The sequence below is a fragment of the Sturnira hondurensis genome, unplaced genomic scaffold (assembly GCF_014824575.4).
Source record: "Sturnira hondurensis isolate 20B ecotype Veracruz unplaced genomic scaffold, ASM1482457v3 Scaffold0009244, whole genome shotgun sequence".
In the NCBI taxonomy this organism is placed as follows: Eukaryota; Metazoa; Chordata; class Mammalia; order Chiroptera; family Phyllostomidae; genus Sturnira; species Sturnira hondurensis.
The window spans coordinates 6,393,636-6,409,345 of NW_028081875.1; the positions used below are offsets into that span (position 1 = coordinate 6,393,636).

The 15,710-nt window shown below is 36.6% G+C and overlaps 1 protein-coding gene across 1 annotated transcript in view; it reads right to left on the reverse strand.

Annotated features, from left to right (window-relative positions):
- Positions 1 to 4,969: 4,969 nt before the first annotated feature.
- DTD1 (D-aminoacyl-tRNA deacylase 1) overlaps positions 4,970 to 15,710 on the reverse strand; it is a 275,745-nt gene continuing 265,004 nt past the window's right edge. Inside the window, exon 6 of the mRNA XM_037057031.1 lies at positions 4,970 to 5,510. The gene's annotated coding sequence lies outside the window, so the exon portion shown is untranslated. The remainder of the gene's footprint in view (positions 5,511 to 15,710) is intronic.

Consider the following 15,710-nt stretch of genomic DNA (forward strand, 5'->3'; position numbering starts at 1 on the left):
TTTATCCAGCAAAACTTTCATTTAGAATGGAAGGACAGATAAAGTGCTTCTCAGATAAGGTCAAGTTCAAGGAGTTCATCATCACCAAGCCCTTATTATATGAAATGCTAAAGGGACTTATATAAGAAAAAGAAGATGAAAAATATGAACAGTGAAAGGACAGCAAACACACAGTTATTAACAACCACACCTAAAACAAAAGCAAACCAAGAGGACAGCTAGATCAGGAGTGGAACCATAGAAATGAAGAACACATGGAGGGTTAGCAACAGGGGAGTGGGAGGAGGAGAAGGGGGGAGAAGGTACAGAAAATAGCATAGACAGTAGGTAGAAAATAGATAGGGGGGAGGGCGAGAATAGTGGGGGAAATATAGAACCTAAAGAACTTGAGACACGTGGTTATAAACTAAGGGGGGGAGAATGGTGGGGGAGGGGTGTGCGGGTGGAGGGGAAAGAAGAGGGCGAATAGAACAACTGTAATGGGATAATCAATAAAATATATTTAAAAAAAATAAAGGATACATAGACAAAAATTAGGAAGGGTGGAAATGGGAGGTGGAGAGCACAGGCAGAGGGGGGTAGTGGGAGTAATAGACAGAAAACTGTACTTGAAAAATAATTAAATAAATGTTTTAAAAATTCCCATTAAAAAAGAGGTAGAAACATTTCAAACAAAGAAAGTAATGCTATGCATACAAGAACTCAAAGAACAACAAGGACAGCCTAGAGCAAGTAGAAGGAAGGAAATAACCAAGATCAGAGCAGAATTAAATGAAATAGAGACTAAAAGCACAACTATCAATAAATCTAGGAGCTGGTTCTTTAAAAAGATAAACAAAATCAACAAGAATTTAAGCGGGCTCATGAAGAAAAAAAGAGAGAGGACTCAAATAAACACAATCAGAAATGAAAGAGGAGAGATTACAACTGACACCACAGAAATACAAACCATTGTAAGAAATTACTATGAAGAACTGTACACAAAGAAAGTTGAAAACCTAGGTGAAATGGACAAATTTGTAGAAACACATAATCTTCCAAAACTCAGTGGAGAAGCAGAAAGTCTGAATAGACCAATAACAGCAGAGGAAATTGAAGCAGTAATCAAAAACTCCCAACACACAAAAGCCCTGAGCCAGATGGTTTCACAGGAGAATTCTACAAAGTATTTAACAAAGAGCTAATCCCTATCCTTCAGACGTTTATAAAAATTCAAAATGATGGAAGACACCCAAACTCTTTTTATGAAGCCAGCATCATCCTAAACCCCAAACCAGATAAAGGCAAAACAAAGAAAGAAAACTTCAGGCCAATATCACTGATGAACATAGACGCTAAAATCCTCAACAAAATATTGACAAAGCACATCCAAAAATACATTAAAAAGATCATACACCACGACTAGGTGGGATTCATCCTGGGAATGCAAGGATGGTTCAATATTCGCAAATCAGTAAATGTAATACATCACATAAACAAATGCAGAGACAAAAATCACATAGTCATATCAATAGATGCAGAAAAAGCATTTGATAAGGTACATCACCCATTTATGATAAAAAAAAAAAAACACTCAGCAAAGTGAGAAGAGAGGGAGCATTCTTCAACATAATAAAGGCCATATATGAAAGACCTACAGGAAACACCATACTCAATGGGCAAAAACTAAAAGCTTTTTCACTGAGATCAGGAAAAAGACAAGGTTGTCCACTTTCACCACTTCTATTCAATATAGTATTGGAAGATTTAGCCACAGCAATCAGACAAGAAGAGAAAATAAAAAGAATCCAACTCAGAGAGGAGGAAACAAAACTGTCACTGTTTGCAGATGACATGATAGTATACATAAAAAATCTTATAGACCCGGCCAAAAAACTCCTCAACCTAATAAATGAATTTGGCAAAACAGTGGGATACAAAGTCAATATCTAGAAATCAAAGGAAGTTTTATATACTAACAATGAATCAGCAGAAGCAGAAATCAAGAAAAAAATCTGATTAGATATAGCAAAAAGAAAAATAAAATATCTGGGAATAAACCTAACCAAGGAGGTAACAGACTTGTATGCAGAAAACTACACAACACTGAAGAATGAAATCAAGGATGACACAAACAAGTGGTAGCATATACCTAATTTATGGGGCAAAAGAATTAACATCATCAAAATGTCTATACTACCCAAATCAATTTACAGATTCAATATAATACCTATTAATGTACCAATGGCATAATTCACAGGCATACAACAAACAGTTCAAAAATTTATATGGAACCATAAGCGACCCTGAATAGCAGCTGCCATTTTGAGAAAGAAGAGCAAAGTAGGAGAGATCATAATACCTGATACCAAACTGTATTACAAGGCCACTGTAATCAAAACAGCCTGGTACTGGCATAGAAACCAGCACATGGATCAGTGGAACAGAACAGAGAGCCTAGAAATAAACCCAAGTCTCTATGGTCAATTAATATTCTGCAAAGGGGGCAGCAACATAAAATGGAGTAAAAATAGCCTCTTCAACAAATGGTGTTGGGAGAACTGGACAGCTATGTGCAAAAAAATGAAACTCGAGCACCAAATTATACCATACACAAAAATAAATTCAAGGAGGAAAAAGACTTAAATATCAGCCGTGATACCATTAAAGTCCTAAAGGAGAATATAGGCAGGAAAATCTCAGATATTTCACACAGCAACATTTTTACTGATATGTCCCCTAGAGCAAGGGACATAAAGGAAAGAATAAATAAATGGGATCTCATCAAAATAAAAAGCTTCTGTGTGGCTAAAGAAAACAATATTAAAATAAAAGAGAACCAACTACATGGGAAAACATATTTGTCAATGATATCTCACACAAAGGTTTAATCTCCAAAATATACAAAGAATTCACACGACTCCACTCTAAAAAGACAAGCAACCCAATTAAAAAGTGGACAAAGGACTTGAACAGACACTTCTTCAAGGAAGACATACATAGGATCCAGAGACACATGAAAAGATGCTCAATATCACCAGCTATCAGAGAGATGCAAATTAAAACCACAATGAGATACCGCTTTACATTGGTCAGAATGGCTATCATAAACCAAGCAACAAACAACAAACGTTGGAGAGGTTGTGGAGAAAAGGGAACCCTAGTGTATTGTTGGTGGGATTACATACTGGTACAACCACTATGAAAAACATTATGGAATTTTCTAAGAAAACTAAAAATGTTTCTGACCCAGCAATTCCACTGCTAGGATTGTATCCTAAGAACCCTGAAACACCAATCCAAAAGAATCTATGCACCCCGATGTTCATAGCAACACAATTTATAATAGCCAAGTACTGGAAGCAACCTAGGTGCCTGTCAGTAAATGAATGGATCAAAAAACTATGTTACATTTACACAATGGAATTCTATGCAGCAGAAAGAAAGAAGGAGCTCCTACCCTTTGCAACATCATGGATGCAACTGTAAAGCATTATGCTGAGTGAAATAAGGCAGGTGGTGAAAGTCAAATACCATATGATCTCACTTATAACAGAAACTTAATCAACAAAACAAACAAGCAAGCAAAGATATAACCAAAGACACTGAAATACAGAACAGGCTGACAGTGACCAGAGGGGAGAGGGGAGGGAATTTCAGGGGAATAGAAGAAGGGTTTACAGGAACAAGTATAAAGGACACATGGACAAAAACTAGGGCAGCTGGACATGAGAGGGAGTGGGGAGGGTTGTGAGGGTGGGCTGGGATGGGAGTAAAAGACAGAAAACTGTACATGAACAATTAAAATAAAATAAACAAAAACAAAGGGAAAGAAATGTCATCCAGGAACTAGACTATGGGTTATAAGGGAGTCTATCATATTACTACCATCCAAACATCAAGCACCTTAGCTCTTCTCTCTGTGTTATCCTCATTACCCATTACCACAAGGACAAGGTGCAGCTGTTCCATAACTGGTGCTGATAAAATGTTGTGCCAAGGAAATGTATGGCAAATCTGTTCAGCAAGTCTTCAACCTTACAACTAATTTACAAAACTGTAGGTTCAAGTAACTTCAAAGTGAATTTGAATTCACTTTGTAAAAGCCTACTTGGATAACTCAAACAGAAGAGCTTCTTGTACTTTGCGGTCCATAGGGCTGGAGGAGCTGACCAGGGGTTTGCATCTGGGATGCAATGATTCCAAATAGAGATTTAAACTACCATGCATTATACTGGGCCATCTGTACCAATTCAGCTTATACCAATCTGGCAAGTTCCTTTTCAACTCCATATTCCAACTACTTAATTGTACATTGAAGAAGTGATTTGAGCTTTTTATTTTTCCCCATATTTTCTATGTTTTTATTTGAAGTAGACAATTGGGTCAGACTAGAGTGACTCAGAGTTACTATAAAAGTCACAGATAGTTTTAGCATTATAAAAAATGCCAAATAAGGATGTCTCTTATATTGGTAAGCAAGGAGTATTTCAAGAGAGGATAACTCTGTTCAATATAATCACTTAATGTATTATAAATGTTATATAAAATATATTACTATTAATATCATATAATGTCTAAAAATGATAACTATAGCTATGCCACTAGAAGATTAAGATGACTGAGAAACTCTTTGGCAGAGTGTGATTTTTTTTCATATTACTGGAGCTATAGCAGCCTGGATATATGGACAACCATGCAATTCCAGTTAAAGGGGCATCTGTATGGCCTAATATGCTAAGCCTTACCCCTACCTCTCAAAGGTGGATAAATCAGATACAGCAGCCATACTTGGTCTCAGTCATCTGGCCATTCTGTAACTGGATTTCCTTCCCACCCACACTACCCTTTCCTACCACCTCATGTCCAAGTAAAATGTAATCAACTACAAATTATCATACAGTCTCTCATTTGGGAATCAGAGGCCTATGTGGGCCACTAAGGGAATGCCTCTCATAAGAGGGTTATTTGAAAACAAATTATAACCTGCTAAGGTTCAGAGTTTTATTATTTCTTTTTAGAAAACAGAGAAAATTTACAAGATGCAAAAGTCTCACATAATACATTATCACTGATGATTGTTCTCTTGGGCACTGGCTTGTCCAATGTTGGGAAAACCATGGACAGCATGAATGCATTTGAGACCCATCCATAATGGATACACAGAAATAAACCACAGTGAGAAAAGAGAACTTGATGACAAATTATATTGAGCCAGCCTGTTCCAAAAGTAAGCAAAGACAATATAGGGCCCAACAAAACCTTCTTGTGGGTGAGGCACAGATGTATGCCCTGCTGCCATGATCACAGGGCACATTCCCTGCACTGGCAGCGCCCACTTCCTCTATCAGACAACAGCAACAACAGAAAATGGTAACATTCCTTTGGTGTTTTTTTGCAGGGCTGTTCAGATTCCTGATTTCTTATTCCTGTCTTCCTTTTCACGATTTATTCCGAATTCTTGAAGCAGTTTAAGTGTTTAGCATCTTTCATGAATTTTTCAGAATCCAGCTTCACCCAATAATAATGCACTAAAAAGAACAAAAACAAGACATAACTCAGAAGGGTCCCAATATTTGCCTTCAAATCCAATTTAAAAATATTAATAAGCATGATAAAATAGCTTAGGATAATGTTTTTTGAAGTTCATACAATGTAAATAACATGACAATGTTTCACTTTACTGTAAAAAATATGCAATGTTATCATTTATAAATTCAAATGCGTTTTCACCAAAAAGTTTGCAATGTATTAGAACTTCATACTTAGAGTTCAAAAAGGTAACTAAACCAAATATCTGGGAATTAAACAACACACTTCTAAATGGTTTCTACAACAAAATACAGTCACAAGGCAAATTAGAAAACATTTTAAAGTGAACAAAAATGAAAATGAAATATAACAAAACTGGGATACTCACCTAAGGCAGTGTTTAGAGGGAAATTCATAGCATTAAGTCCTTATATTAGAAAAGAACAGGGATTTCTGGCCAAGATGGAGGCATAGGTAGATACACTTGGCCTCCCCCCCAAAACAAAAGGACAACAACAAATTTAAAAACAAAAAATAACCAGAACTGCCAGAAAATCAAACTGTATGGAAGTCTGACAACCAAGGAGTTAAAGAAACATTCATCCAGTCCAGAAGGAGGGGCAGAGATGGCCAACAGGAGGAGAAAGGACTCATGGCAAGGCAGTGGCTGGAGGACTGGGGCTGGCGAGGTGGTGGCTGGCAGAGTGGGTATTCCCACATTTGTGTGTGAATAAACCAGGAGGAAGAACTGGAGAGCAAGACAGACTGAGTAAACCAGGGCTCCAGAAAGGGGAAACAAAGCCACAAAACCTCTGACTGAAAAAACCCGTGGGTGTTGAGGCAGCAGGAGAAACTTCCAGCCTTACAGGAGTTCATTGGAGAGACTCGCAGGGCCCTAGAATGTACACAAAGTCAACAACCTGAAAATCAGCACCACAAGGGTCCAATTTGCTTGTGGGTAGCAGAGGAAGTGACGGAAAGCCAGCCTAGAGCCAAGCAATCGGCATTGTCCCTCTCAGACCCCTCCCCCACATACAGCATCATAAGTCATTGATGTGTGTTGCCCTGACCTGGCAAATACCTAAGGCTCTGCCCCTTTGCACCAAGACAAAGGAATATGGGCCAAATAAAAGAATAGATCAAAACACAGAGGAAAAGAAAAAACAAACTAAGTGATTAAGACATAGCCAATCTATCAGATGCACAGTTCAAAACATGGTAATCAGGATGCTCACAGAAATGGTTGAGTATGGTTGCAAAATAGAGGAAAAAGTGAAGGCTATAAAAAGTGAAATAAAGGAAAATGTACAGGGAACAAACAATAGTGTGTTCCTTCCCCTGAAGGGAAGGAAACTAGGACTCAAATCAACAGTGTGGACCTGAAGGAAGAAATAAACCAGAACAGAATGAAGAAACAAGAATTCAAAAAAATGAGGAGAGGCTTAGAAACCTCCAGGACAACTTTAAACGTTCCAACATCTGAATCCTAAGGGTACCAGAAGGAGAAGAGGAAGAACATGTAATTGAAAATTTATTTAAAAACATAATGAAGGAGAACCTCCCCAATCTGGCAAAGGAAATAAGATTTCCAGGAAGTCCAGGAAGCTCAGACAGTCCCAAAGAAATTGGACCCAAGGAAGCACATACCAAGGTACATCTTAATTTCATTATCCAAGATTAAAGATAAGGAGGGAATCTTAAAAGCAGCAAGAGAAAAGGAGATAGTTACCTACAAAGGAGTTTCCATAAGGCTATCAGATGACTTCTCCAAAGAAAACTTTCAGGGAAGAAGGGGCTGGAAAGAAGTACTTAAAGCTATGAAAGGCAAGGACCTATACCCAAGATTACTCTATCCAGCTAAGCTTTCCTTTAGAATGGAAGGGAAGATAAAGTGCTTCCCAGATAAGGTCAAGTTAGAGTTCACCATCACCAAGCCTTTATTATGTGAAATGTTAAAGGAACTTATCTAAGAAAAAGAAGATAAAAAATATCAACAGTAAAATGACAACAAACTCACAACTATCAACCACTGAACCTAAAAAAACAAAAAAATGAACTAAGCAAACAACTGGAACAGGAACAGATTCACAGAAATAGAGATCACATAGAGGGTTATCAGTAGGGAGCAGGAGGGAGGAGAATGGGGGAAAAAGTACCAGGAATAAGAAGCATAAATTGTAGGTACAAAACAGATGGGGGGTGGTTAACAATTATATGGGTAATGGGGAAGCCAAATAACTTATATATGAACTAAGTTGGGGGAATGATGGTGGGAGGGGGAGTACAGGGCGAAGGGGAATAAAGGGGAGAAAAAATGGGACAACTGTAATATCATAATCAATAAAATATATTAAAATTAAAACAAAAGAAGGTATGGTCTTCACTCTCCCCACACCACCACCACCACCACCACCATATTACTTGGGAAGCTACCATACTTTGCCATGTATAATGCACACTTTAGCCCAAAATTCTGAGGGAAAAATAAGCATGCGTGTTATATATGAATAGTACTAATTCCTTATCTATATAAATGGTTTTAATTCTTTTATTTATGCTTATGCATTACAGGTATAGCTCTAGAAAGCAACAACGATATCCATATGCAAAACAATACCCTGGAATAGGATAATCTGTTTTGTTTCTAAATATAAGTAAATAAATAATTGAGTTAAAAATTAAAACAAAAGATTTTTTTACTGAAAGTTTGGGCCAAAACCACAGGTATGCAAAATACATGGCAAAATACAGTGATCTTCACCTATCTTTTTATTGGGTAAGTAATTATCTACCACCTCAAGAAAATTTAGAATTTTGTGTGGAACAGCTTAAGAGAATCAAACTAACAGTGTTAATGTTTCTTTTGTTACATTGTGCACATTTTGTATTTCAAGTACTTGAAAATGTTTAAAATAATCTGGCTTAGTGGGGTGTTTAGAAAGACTGGAGATTCTAATTTAAATTAGAACAGTTGAATATAGACCATTCTTTGAAGTTAAAATCTCATTGGGACTGTAAAACCATTTTTTAAAGATCTTGAAATTTACTATCTTAATATGTTTACTTATCATATTACAATAAAAGTATAAGGGAGGCTGAAAAAAAAGAAGGAAGCTATGAAGTCAATAATCTGAGTTTCCACCCAAAGGAACTAAAAGAATAAAAGCAAAGTAAACCCAGAACAAGGAGAGTAGGGGAATAATAAAAAGAACAAAAGTGAAATTTCAAACAGAAAAACAAAAAGGAAAATAAAAAAGTGAAAGGTGCTGGAAGCAACCTAAGTGCCCATCAGCAAATGAATGGATCCAAAATCTATGGTACATTTACACAATGAAATACTACACAGCAGAAAGAAAGAAGGAGCTCTTACCCTTTGCAACAGCATGGATGAAACTGGAGAGTATTATGCTAAGTGAAATATACCAGGCAGTGAAAGACAAATACTATATGATCTCAGCTATAAGTGGAACCTAATCAACAAAACAAACAAACAAGCAAAATATAACCAGAGACATTGAAATAAAGAACAAACTGACAGTAACCAGACGGGAGGTGGGAGGGGGAAATGGGGGAAAGAAGGGGAAGGGTCATCAAGGAACATGTATAAAGGACCCATGGACAAAGCCAAAGGGAGAAGGATTGAGGGTAAGAGATAGGAGTGGGTGGGGTGGGGGAAAGTAGTGGTGGGAAAATGAAGACAATTGTACTTGAACAACAATTAAAAAATGCAAAGACAAAGAAAAGAAAAGGAAGAAGAGAAAAAGGTACAATCTGAGACCAAAGAAAGAGACCTTCTAAATCCTAAATTATGGGTATCAGCAATATCCTTACATGATTTCATTTACTTCATTACATAACATATAAAAGGCACTATACAGAAATAAAACTATGTTAAATTAAAATCAATTTTAAAACAAACCAAAAAAAAAAAAAAAACTAAATCAATAAACCTCTTGCCAGACAAGAAAAAAGACAAAAGTTACAAATAGCAGGAATCTAACAGGCAACATCAGTACAGATTTTATACATATTTAAAGGATAAAAAAGATATATCATACACAACTTTATAGCCACATACTAGACAAGAGATAAAACAGACTAATTCCTTAATAACAGACACAAAGCCTCATTTCCAAATCCTCTTACCAATAAGGGAGGCAGAGGGGTGCTAGGCTAAAGAAAGCACAGGGACTGGGAAAACTAACCACATGTTCTTGGGATATTTTCAGGTATCTCTAATTGCCTGAAGTATGGTACATCCTTTGATATAAAAGGCCCAAGTGTCTTGAGTTTCCCTCTGTAATCTGAGGCTACAACCATCTTGTCTTGCCAAGATTTGTGAGGCAGGTATTTGCCATTCAAGAGTTGAATAAATCCTAAACTTAACTGAGCAGTTTCTATTCCCTTAGATCTAAATTCTAATTGGATGAACTTCAGTAAAAGTCAAAGATTATGGTAACGGGGCTGCATGTGGTGAAGCTATGTCTGTGAAAATGCCTCCAGATGCACTGAACACAGGCCACATTCTTAAGGAATTAATAATGAGCAAATGCCTCAATGGAATTAATAGCCTTTCATTCCTAATCCCAGCTTGATACTGAGGTCCACAGGCCCACTAAATAAAGGCTAATTGCAACTTCCCCCTAGTCCATGTTCTTTGGCTCTCTCTGGACCCAAACAAGGGACTGAAACTTCCCCCAAGGCCTACCCTCATGCTCTGAAACCCACCTGTCAAGGTCCTGAATCACTTCATTAGATACCTGAAAGTCCACCAGAGGGTAGAGGAGATAAAACATAGTTCCTGGGAACCATATTACTTCCATTTGTAAGTCGAGAGAAGCAGTCTATTTTTTTCCTGTATTTTAATCAATATGTGAACCCACACATAACTCTAAGGCCTATTATTACTTTTCTTCTAAGCTGCAATACTAGTAACAGAAATACTGAAATTGGTTCTCATAGTGACCTCTGGCAAACTCCATCTTCTTGGTACAAACTAAAACCTTTTTTTTGGACCTAAAATGAGCTTTGAGATTCTCCTTGAATACATTATTCTTTTATACTTATTCCTATTAAATATTCTACATGTTTTAATGCATTGGGATTATAAATGTATGCTTCGTATATTTGATGTGCAGGTGAAAATGATAAGGTTTACTATAGAAGAATAAATGACCTAGAAAGTGTTCATGATATTTTGTTAAGTGACAAATGCAGGTAACATTAAATATACAGTATGTCTCTAACTTTGGAAAGAGAACAAAATTAACTGCTTAGAGAAAATGTTATAAAAGCATTATGTTAATAATTACTACCTTAGTATAGTGAGATGGCAGATAACTTCTATTTTTTTAGTAGTTTGTCATCTTTGAATTTTTCTATAATAGATGAATATTAAATTGTAATAAAAACAGCTTTTAAAAGAAATTTTATATGAGAAAGATGATTTAGAAATTCTAGTTCCCTCCTACAGAATCAGAGAATTGGAAGAAATTCTGAAAGGTTTCAGCCCAGGAGTTCTCAAGGTTTTTAGGTAAACCACTCAGGCATAGGGACTTTATACAGTATTTAATCTTGGGTTTACAACTAAATATGTCTTTAGAACTAACGGTGCTCCAAAGCAGACCAAGTGCCTATCAGTAGATGAGTGGATTAAAAAAAGCTGTGGTACATTTAGACAATGGGATACTACTCAGCCTTAAAAAAGAAGGAAACCTTACTTTTTATGATAGCATGGATGGACCTGAAGGGTACCATGCAAAGTGAAATAAACCAGTGAGAGAAAGACAAGTACCATATGATTTCACTTATATGTGGAATCTAATGACGAAATAAACTAACAAACAAAATAGAAACAGACTTATAGATACAGAAAATGGACTGACAGCTGTCAGAGGGAGGGGGTTTGGGGGCTGGGTGAAAGGAGTAAGGGAAAAATAAAATTCATAGACACAGACAAGAGCATGGTGATTACCAGAGGGGAAGGGGGGTGTGGGAAGATAGAAGAAGGTAAAGAGGGAATAAATGGTGATGGAAGGATACTGGACTTGGGGTGGTGAACTCAGTACACTATACAGATGATGCATTATAGAAATGTACACCTGAAACATATAATTTTATTAACAAATGTCACCCCAATAGATTCAATTTAGAAGTAAATAATTGAAGAACTAACTGCTACTACTGGGAGCTCTAACAGACAGACCTAATCATAATATCAACATTAGTATTATGAGGAATTAGTTTCCAAACTGCATTCCAGAGCCTTTTGTCCAGCCTTAAGTCACTGCCCCATCACAATACATGGATTGCTCAGTAGATGCTTTTAATTTCCAACATCACTTTTAACAAATGTTCTCTCTCAACTTCTTAAACATAACTATAGAAAAACCTAGGGGCCAAGTTGCTGGCTATCAACTGGGAGCAGGTGGAGATCATGAGGCTCACATAGCTGGAAGCATGAGCGGGGATGTGAGAAGTCATGTCCAAGTTGATAAATAACATGATTTTCTAAAAGAGTGGACATGGGTGCTTGAAATTTAGAAACCCTGGAACACAGAAAATATACCTCCCTCTGAGAAGACCACATCCATTTCCAAATGCAATTTTTTTTATGTTACTGTGAGCCAGGTGAACTATTTGAGAGCCAGACATGGCCTGTAGGCTGGGGACACCTGACAGGCAGCAGTAAGAAGTATCTGATAACTTAGCACCACAACTTCCTAGCCTAATGAAATAAGCTGCTGGAGTGGTTCTTTTTAACTCCCTGGAAACATCAGAGAAACATTGGAGAACAATGCAGGACCAGGAGTCCTCAATAGTCTGTTGAAATGCTGAGTCACTCAAAGATGCTGACGGCCAGCTGATCTGCTTCTGGCTTCAGGCCATTAGAGCAACCACAAGAGGAAAGTGCTAGAGTTAGGATATACCAAAACCACAGATCTGCTCTCCAAAAGACTCTCAAAAGAGTCATTTATTTATTTCAGGTCATGGCTAGGGATCTAATCTGAATTCATTTACTTAGAAAAGAAAGGCTATTCTATGAAAAACACGAAAGTTGCTAGAAAGTCAATGATCAATGAAGGATTCACTCAGACCTTCTAGCATTGTTAGAGATTCCAGTGAGCTCTCCACTTAGTTCTCAAAATAGAGAATCTCTTCCGATGCTTGAATGTTGATGGTGACTGCTTGGTGATGAGTACATGGAGGCAGTGATTCAATTTTCTAATTAATAAAGTAAAGCTTTTCTAATATAATAAAGCAAGCAGGAAAAAACCTGATGTTACCTAATAGTGGAAGTAACAAAGTCTGAAAGCAATTAGGTTTTTTTAATTTCTACCCCATCTGTTTCTCATGCATATATGTATATATTTTTTTCATATATGTATATTTTTAACCATGCCAATCTTACAGAACTTACAGTGGTTCTAATGATGGTCTCAAAATCTTAGTCCCTCTACTTAATGCTGGCCAAATGAACTCTCTGCAATGATCGAATCATTCTGCAGCCACTAGCCATAGGTAGCTCTTCAGCACTTGAAATGTGGCTACTGTGATGGAGGAAGTGAATTTTAAACTGTATTCAATTTAATTAATTTATTTTTTAATCTGTTTTATTTTTCCTTTGGCAAGTCTTGCACCCACCTAACAGCACATAGACTTACAACATGATTGACTATATTCTCTAAGCTATACTTTACATCCCTGTGATTATTTTGTAACTGTCCATTTGTGCTTCTTTTTTTTTTGAAAATTCTTTTTTAAAAAAGATTATTTATTTATTTATTTATCTTTAGAGGGGGAAGGAAAGGGGAGAGAGAGAGAAATATCAGTGTATGGTTGCCTCCTGTGCATTCCCTGCTGGGAACTGGCCTGCAACCCAGGCATGTGCCCTGACCAGGAATCAAACCATGACCCTTTGGTTCACAGGCCCACGCTCAATCCACTGAGCTACACCAGCCAGGGCCATTTGTGCTTCTTAATACCTTCACCTTTTCCACACAGTCCCTGAATACTCTCCCAAATCTGATAACCATCAGTCTGTTCTCTGTATCAGTGAGTCAATCTCCATTTTGTTTGTCCTTTATTTTATTCTTTACATCCCACATATAAGTAAAATCATATGGTATTTGTCTTTCTCTGGATGACTTTTATCACTTAGCATAATACCCTCTAGGTCCATCCATGTTGTCACAAATGGTAGCATTTCACTTTTTATGGCTGAGTCATATTCTATTGTCCATATGCAGCACATCTTCTTTAGCCATTTGTCTTTTGATTGGTGCATTTAACCCACTTACATTTAAATTAATTGACAGGTATGTAGTTATTGACATTTCATTACTTGGTTTTGTAATTCTCTGTTTCTTATTCTCATGCTCTCTCTGTGTTAATGATTTTCTGTATTGTTATGTTTGCATTCCTTTCTCTTTATTTCTTGTATATCTCTTGTAGATTTTTGGTTTCTGGTTATCATATATACCAAGCTATGTTTATAACAGTATATTTTAAGTTGATGGTTTTAAGTTGAACATATTCTATAATCACTACCATTTTTACTCACTCCCTCAACATGTTTGGTCACTTTTTTTTTTTACTTCTTGTGTATATGTGCATGTGTTTGTGTATATCTCTTAAATTACTGTTGTAATTACACATGATCTTCCTATTTTTGCCTATTAACATTTGTACTAACTTTAGTTTTCGTTCATCCCTTTCTTTTATTATGTTTACCCTTGTCAGTAAGATTTTTTCCATTGGATGTTATTTTCATATTCATATTTCTCCTCCCCCCCTTCTTCTCATTTCTTCTTCTTCTTCAGGGATTATCTCCCAACATTTCTTGTAATATTGGTTTAGTGGTGATGAATTCCTTTAGCTTTTTCTTGTCTGGGAAGTTTTTTTCTGTTCTTCAATTCTAAATGATAGCTTTGCTGGGTAGAGTAATCTTGGTTGTAGCACCTTTCATCACTTTGAATATTTTGTGCCAATCCCTTCTGGCTTGCAGTTTCTGTTGAGAAATCAGTTGACAGTCTTATGGGAGTTCCATTGTAGGTAACTGCTTTCCTTTTGTTGCTTTTAAGATTCTCTCTTTGTCTTTAACCTTTGGCATGTAATTATGATGTGCCTCAGTATGGGCCTCTTTGGGATCCTCTTATTTGGGACTCTTTACGCTTCCTGAACTTGTATGTCTCTTTTCTTTACCAGGTTTAAAAAGCTTTCAGTCATTTATTTCTTCAAATAGATTTTCAATTTCTTACTTTCTCTCCTCCTTTTGGTACCCCCATCATGTGAAGTCAATACACTTGATGTTGTCCCCAAAAGTACCTTAAACTCATTTTTTTTGGATTCTCTTTTTTCCTCCTTGCTATTCTGACTGGTTCTTTTCCACTTACCTACAGGTAAGAAGAGAGAGAATGGGGCAAGGAATAATATTTGAAGAAATATTGCTTAAAGTTTCCCAAATGTACTAGAAAACATACATTTAAAGATTCCAGAAGCTCAGAAAACCCAAAGCAAACTCAGACTGAGACTTAGATATGACACAAATGCTGAAATTATCAGGCAAAGTAAAATAAGTATGATTAATATGTTAAAAGCTCTAATGAAGAAAGTAGACAATGTACAAGCAGAGATGGGTAATGTAAGCAGACATGAAAACTCCAAGAAAGAATTAAAAGAAAATGCTAGAAATAAAATATAAGCACTGTAATAGAAATGAAGAATTCTTTGATAGACATAGTCAAGGGATGAATCAGTGGGCTTGAAGATAGATCAATACAAATTTTCTGAACTGAATTCAAAGAGAAAAAAGAATGGGAGAAAAAAGTAACAGACCATCCAAGACCTGTGGGGCAACTACAACAGGTTTAATACTCATATAATTAGAATACCAGAAAGAGAAAGGAGCAAATATAGAGAAGAAACACTCCAATTAATGAATGCCCTACAACATTACAAACTTAATGACAGAAAACACCAAATCACAGATCCAGGAAGCTTAGAGAACACCAAGCAGGAATCATACCTAAGCAAATCATATACAAATTGCAAAAAAAAAACCAAAACAGAAAATCTTGTATAAAGTCTGGGGTCAGGACGATGAGGCAGGAAGGGGTGCACATGGAATAGCCATGAACCCACTGTACCCAGAGAGGAATGAGGATTAGAATTAGAGGACTTTTCAGAAGAAACTATGC